Source organism: Sinocyclocheilus rhinocerous, unplaced genomic scaffold (genome assembly GCF_001515625.1).
Source record: "Sinocyclocheilus rhinocerous isolate Xijiao unplaced genomic scaffold, SAMN03320098_v1.1 scaffold2975, whole genome shotgun sequence".
Classification (NCBI taxonomy): domain Eukaryota; kingdom Metazoa; phylum Chordata; class Actinopteri; order Cypriniformes; family Cyprinidae; genus Sinocyclocheilus; species Sinocyclocheilus rhinocerous.
Genome location: NW_015647017.1, coordinates 34,599 through 42,087, shown reverse-complemented (window position 1 = coordinate 42,087; position 7,489 = coordinate 34,599). Strand labels below are relative to the sequence as shown.

The following is a 7,489-nucleotide window of genomic DNA, read 5'->3' as shown; positions in this document are numbered from 1 at the left end:
AGCCTTTTTACATCATGGTTTAAAGGGACATTGCAATTTCTGAATAAGAATTTGCTTGAATGAGAACTGGCTTGCATGTTAGTTCACCCAAAAATGAAAATTACCCAATGATTTACACACCCTCAAGCCATCCTTGGTGTATATGACTTGAGGAGCATTTTCTTATGATGGATTGGTGCAGTTTATTGTACTCCTATTGGACTATTGAATATCACCCATTCACTGCCATTATAAAGCTTGGAACAGCCAGGACATTTTAAAATATAACTCCGATTGTATTCGTCGTTAAGAAGAAAGTCATATACACCTAGGATGGCTTGAGGGTTAAATTATGAGGTAATTTTCATTTTTGGGTGAACTATCCCTTTAAGGCCAAAGTATACTTCAGTTTTTATACATACCTGAGGGTCCGTGCACAGTGCGCATGATGCAAATTTCGTCACCAAAATAGTACGCGCACCATTCGATCTTTACACAAGCAGGTCTCACATGCGCATTAACATGGTCTTGCTCTAATCAGTTGTTCCACAAGGTGTCAGTATATTTTGGGCTTCACCTTATATATAACATCTGAACTCTCGCAGTGAGCACGAAACCTGCGCACTCTCTCGAAAAGCGCTCTGGCCTGCTCTCTGTCGCTGCGGTCCAACGTGGCTCCCTGTCTGGAAGTGTCCAGAACCACTTGCACCGGAAGAACCGGCTCCGTGAGTGACAGAGTGGAGAGCGTTGAGCAATGGGACAACGTTGAGGGACATGGAGACGGTTGTGTTATAGTGGACGCACTATCAGTCCCCGCCAGCAGAGGGCTGTCCGTCCCCGAGTCCAGACGTGACTTGTGCGTTTTGTACGAAGATGTTACCTGAACTTGCACTGCTTGTTCTATCTCTGAGAAGCGAGTGTCCAGTTTGGCCGTATGAGAAAGCGCTTTTGTCGTCCAGGGCGATTCGCAACATTTGGCGAGAAGCGTCAGAAAGTGACAGAGTGGAGAGCGTTGAGCAATGGGAGTTGAGGGACTTAACACACCCGATTCAGATAACCAGCTCGTTAGAAGTGAGCTACGTGCATGAACTGTGTTCCGATCGATATGATCCCTACACAGTGTTCATTGCTCCCTCCTCCCTGAGCAAGGGAAATCCGTTGAAGTCACTTCAGAACATTCATTCACGGATTTGCGCTGCGCAGTGTCTTCACACACATCACACACGTCTTCACATCCAGTGCGAGGACTGGAATTAGGAACCGCTGATGTAGCCTATTGTAGTAATGTTGTCTCTGGTATTCTGGTCTGTGAGCGTATATGCGTTCAGGGGGTGTGGCTTTGGACGGCGATTGCAGGGAGGGTGGGACGTTCGCTTTCAGTGCTATCAGGCTAAAGTTAGCATTTTCCAAGATCTCCTACTGCACCTTTAATTGATGGTATGCAAATTAAATAATCAAGTTTTATTTTGCAATAATTTAAAATATTTTTTTTCTATAGATATAATCAACCATTTTAAATAAATAGTTGTATATTTCTCAATCGTTCTGAATTTGATCATGCCATTCATTATGCTTCATGGGATTGTAGTTCTTTTTCTCATTAAAGCCAGAACATAAAGCACATAAAGTCTTGTACCTTTGTCTTTTTGTCCAATTCTCAAATCCATTTTTGATTTAAATAAAAGTTTGTAATGTTGTGATTCACCTTCAAGCTGTCTGGTTTGGTTCATGGCTTAAAATGCTTTTAAAAGACTTTTAAAATCCCTATGGAAAAATCGCATGGAAAACATACCAATGCCACTGAAAAGGTGGCCTGTTGCTAACTATTTGCATTTAGTTCTTGGTTCTTGGAACACAAACAGACACGTTAGTCCAATCACCAGAATCTCTCGACACTCACACATGGAGAAAGACTACAGACTACATGGACACAGTCCTCTCGTGTCTTGGGGCACCCATACTTGTGGAAGATCCAGAACAGGGCATAGATGCCCAGCAGACCAAACAGAAAGAGCAGCAAGATGTGTATACCTACAAGAAGAGATGCAATATTTGTAATATATATATATATATATAAAAAACAAAAAAACAAAAAAAAAAAAACAGCCTTTTTACATCATGGTTTAAAGGGACATTGCAATTTCTGAATAAGAATTTGCTTGAATGAGAACTGGCTTGCATGTTAGTTCACCCAAAAATGAAAATTACCCAATGATTTACACACCCTCAAGCCATCCTTGGTGTATATGACTTGAGGAGCATTTTCTTATGATGGATTGGTGCAGTTTATTGTACTCCTATTGGACTATTGAATATCACCCATTCACTGCCATTATAAAGCTTGGAACAGCCAGGACATTTTAAAATATAACTCCGATTGTATTCGTCGTTAAGAAGAAAGTCATATACACCTAGGATGGCTTGAGGGTTAAATTATGAGGTAATTTTCATTTTTGGGTGAACTATCCCTTTAAGGCCAAAGTATACTTCAGTTTTTATACATACCTGAGGGTCCGTGCACAGTGCGCATGATGCAAATTTCGTCACCAAAATAGTACGCGCACCATTCGATCTTTACACAAGCAGGTCTCACATGCGCATTAACATGGTCTTGCTCTAATCAGTTGTTCCACAAGGTGTCAGTATATTTTGGGCTTCACCTTATATATAACATCTGAACTCTCGCAGTGAGCACGAAACCTGCGCACTCTCTCGAAAAGCGCTCTGGCCTGCTCTCTGTCGCTGCGGTCCAACGTGGCTCCCTGTCTGGAAGTGTCCAGAACCACTTGCACCGGAAGAACCGGCTCCGTGAGTGACAGAGTGGAGAGCGTTGAGCAATGGGACAACGTTGAGGGACATGGAGACGGTTGTGTTATAGTGGACGCACTATCAGTCCCCGCCAGCAGAGGGCTGTCCGTCCCCGAGTCCAGACGTGACTTGTGCGTTTTGTACGAAGATGTTACCTGAACTTGCACTGCTTGTTCTATCTCTGAGAAGCGAGTGTCCAGTTTGGCCGTATGAGAAAGCGCTTTTGTCGTCCAGGGCGATTCGCAACATTTGGCGAGAAGCGTCAGGAAGTGCTCGATGCAAGCAGACGTGAGCGGGAAGTGGAACCAGAAGCAGTCGCTGGCCAGGAGAACCAAAGTATGGAGCAGAGTCACATACGGTAAAAAGTTTGAGTACCAGGGTAATGCCTCGTGATAGCAAACCTGGCTAATGTAGATGTACTGCTGGGAGTCAAGGTTGGTACGTCGTCCCTTCACATGGATCTTGGGTGACTCTGGTGTACTACTAAAAATATATTCAGACACAGGCTCTATGGGAGAGCTGTAGTTAGTGGAAGCGGAGTGTACAGGGACGCACACGACTCCGTCCCGTGACAGCTGGAGCGTTCCCGCGAGGATGGACACCATCAGCATGAGCACCAGCAGGTAGTCCATGAAGACCTCCCACCATGGCTTCAGCAGCTTATAGTTGGCCTGACGTTCACCGCCGGACCACAGCTCAGACAGTGTGAACATCTACAGTCAGAGAGAGGAAGACATTTTTTTAAAAACACTATTCAAATCAATGTAACATTTTATTAGATTTAAGAATCTAACAATTCACTGCAAAAAAAAAATAAAAAATTGCTTACATTTTTCAGAAAAAAAGACTTAGTATCTTATCATTAAGTCATTTTTAAACTTGGGTAAATGTATCTTAATTTAAATGTTTGTTTTAAACGTGATTTAAATGCAAACTCACTGTCACAATGCTCAGGTGTTGCAATTAAGTTATTAAGAGGTTCAGAGTGTTTGTTAGTGTGTTGCTATGTGGTTGCTAGGGTGTTGTTGGTGGTTGTTAGTGCATTGCTATGTGGCTGCTATGAGTGGATGTCAGTGTGTTACTATGCAGTTTCTTGGGTGTTTTAAGTGGTTGTGAGTACGTTGCTATGCAATTGCTAGGGTTTTCTGAATGGTTGTTAGTGTGTTGCCATGCGGTTGCTTGGGTGTTCCAATTAAGTGGTTGTTAGTACATTGCTGTGCAGTTGCTAAGTTGATCTGAATGGTTGTTAGCGTGTTGCTATGTGCCTACTAGGATGTTCTAGGTGGTTGCTAGGTGTTTGTTTACTGACTTACAAAGTGTCTCTAACATTTTGGTCTCTAGGAATGAGACCCTCCTTTAAATGTGCATCTGTGGGATTTTTTTCACCCATGATTCGACATATTTAGCTGAGGTGATGTGACAGTCAGCTGAGCTCAGAAGTCACGTATGACCAGAAAGGCAAATACTGCAGACAGTCTACATGCAAAAATAAAAATGAAATGTACTTACTGTGATGTACTGTAACTGTCAACGTTTTCAACTCTAAAGCCAAGCTTTCATGCATTAAAACCCAGGTTTTCTTGCACTCGAGTCCGGCGCAGGCCGGTTTGTTCAACAATACGTGTCCAACTTCACTAACTTCGACACAGAGGGGCCCCAGAAGCTGCTTTGATGTTTCCATGACAACCTGCATACAATAGCCGCATTCACATCATAAGATGCCAGCTAGCCACTGGATTTGTAAGAAATACACAGAAATAAACAGTATGAAACTTATATGTAAATGTCAGGTTTTATATTTTCGCTCAGTTTGTCAGATCTTTGAGAAAGATCACTGTCATTGTCAGCACATGTGAACAGCAGGTGGCGCTAAATAGTCAATTTAAATGATGAAGCGCCTTTGGACTTTATATTTTAGTGCTTGAAAATCTGATTTTGTGTCATTGAATGACTTAGAGACTTTTGCATGGAAATTAAAATTATGTCCTGAATGATGTTTATGTCAAATAAATGTACTTGAAGTTTTAGGCTGTGCTTATGATAATTGCATTTTGATTGTTTTAATATTTTTTTTGTTACAATTATATATGAGTGTAACTCCAATCACAAGGACACTTTTTGAAAGCACTGTGTCAATGTACAAGTTTCTAGAAGCAACTGAAAAAAATCATAGCATTAAAGTAATGTTGTGCAGGAAACCGAATTATTGTCATGTCAACAGTGCTGGGAAGTAACTGATTGCATGAAATCTGGTTTATGTAATCAGATTCCAAAAACCAAGTACTCGTAATTAGAGTATATTACGTTTTATAGTGCTCATAATCATATTACAGTTACTTTTTTATGGATTACATGATTACATATTACTCATAATTATTCACCCCAGTTCTTTTTTTTTCTTTTAAATTTCACTTTCTAAATGAACCTGCCACTTACACACATGAGACCTATAAATATGCAATCTAAACACTGAACAAACATGAATAAACATATGTGGATTCCCAAGCTTTTTTGTCAGTCAAACCCCTTTGACCTAAAATATTTACTGTAAGTCCCTCTGAGATTTCAATAATTTAACAATATGTACATGTTCATGGTTCTCTAGTGTTGGTGGTCACATTAACACATTTTAATTCATTTTAATTAGACATTTTTAAGATTCCATTAATTATAAGCTTTTCATAGTTTGCGGACGACACTACAGTCATCAGCCTCATCAAGGACGGAGATGAGTCTGCTTACAGACAGGAGGTGAAAGAGCTGGCTGTCTGGTGTAGTCACAACAACCTGGAGCTCAACACGCTCAAAACAGTGGAGAAGATAGTGAACTTCAGGAGAAACCCCCCTGCACTCCCCCCACTCACCATCATGAACGTTCTCTAGTGTTGGTGGTCACATTAACACATTTTAATTCATTTTAATTAGACATTTTTAAGATTCCATTAATTATAAGCTTTTCATCAACACCCTAACGTTTTTTTTTTTTCTTCTTCACAAACTGCAGTTTGGGAACCCCTGCTGTAATGTACAGTAAAGTTCAATGCATTTCATGGGTAACAAAGACTGAAATATATTTTCTTTCTCTCTTTTTTTCATTTGGTACATAATAATCAAATTCAAGTATATTTGATAATCAAGTTCGGTAAAAGTAATTTAAAAGTAATAATAAAAAAAAAAGTAGCCAGACTATATTACCTAATATGTAAATCCAGATTATGTTACTAACTACAGTTTTCATCATGTCATTTGTAATAGACTCCAATTTGCAAGTAATCTACCCAGCACTGCATGTCAAAAACCTTTAGTTAGATGTGTAGGAAATCCCCATTTCCCCTAATATCATCATGTCACACATTTTTAGTTCCCTCGCGCTGGGGATTTACAACAAGCCCACACATCAGAGACACACGCTTAAAGATTTGTGAAAACTAAAAGGATTTTTACCAAATATTTTCAGAAATAGTGATTCAGTTTGATAGATAGATAGATAGATAGAAAACTTATTGGTTTTATTTTGTAGAACACAGAAAACAAGAAAAATAAAATGTTTCAAAAAAGGTTAGGAATGACTTTTAAGGTGATGCAAAAATATTTTTTATTTTATTATTATTTTAATTTTGGGTGAATTATTCCATTAATATTCAAATGTATCCAGTTTAATATTTGTTTTTCTTTTATACATTTCAGAAATGTTGACTTGGCAAGTACCTGAAATAAAAATATATTTAATTTCAGCTAATGTTAATTTAACATTTTTTATGGTTTTAATTTTCTAAATCAGTTTTAGTTGACTCGCCCTGCATCTAAGCAAACACTGTTCAGTATTTGAATGTTGTTGTTGAGTGTCAAGTCTCTATTAACCGTTCAGCACAGATTCATGAGGACTGGATTACATGATCATGATGTTCTCATGTTTATACATGTTTCTGTGAGAATTTGAGCTCATTTTGAGTGCCGCGTGTTTGTACGACAGAAAAAGCATCCACCTTCTTCTCTCTCGGATGTGTGGTTTCACACCTTTTGACTCAATCTCGCCCTCTGAAAGAGCAGGGTGTGTTTGTGTGATCAAGAGGACTGCACACACCCTCCTCCAGTCCTGCTCCTGCTGGTGCTTTTAGAAGAAGCTCCTCTATAAATAGCGCAGGCATGTGGTTTCTAGTGCAAAACTGGCCTGAGATTCACACCAAACCTATGTGGTTTTTTATATATAAATATAAGTTATTTATTTTGATTTTTTTTATTTCTTTAAGAAACAATTCAGTGTTTTGCTTCTACATTGAGATGAATGTTAAATGATTTTTGGCCGTGATGCTTTAAAGATGATGTTTCACCTGCCTGTCTAAAAGTCTGCGCTCCACCAACTGGCCCCATCTTCACACAGATCTTCAACAGATCACTGGAGCTGTGTGATGTTCCCTGCTGCTTCAAATGCTCCACCATCATTCTGGTCCCCCAAAAAAACAAAATCACTGGACTTAATGATTACAGACCTGTCGCTCACACGTCTGTGGTCATGAAGTCACTTGAGAGACTGGTCCTGGCCTACCTGAAGGACATCACTGGACCCTTACTGGATCCTCTTCAGTTTGCCTAAAGAGCAAACAGGTCTGTGGATGATGCAGTCAACATGGGACTGAATTACATCCTGCAACACCTCGACAGACCTGGGAATTATGCAAGGATCTTATTTGTGGACTTCAGT

At 39.8% G+C, this 7,489-nt stretch overlaps 1 pseudogene; it reads right to left on the bottom strand.

Annotated features, from left to right (window-relative positions):
• The window catches only part of LOC107708262 (volume-regulated anion channel subunit LRRC8D-like), a 9,320-nt pseudogene extending 5,820 nt beyond the window's left edge, over positions 1–3,500 (bottom strand).
• Between the last annotated feature and the right edge of the window lie 3,989 nt (positions 3,501–7,489).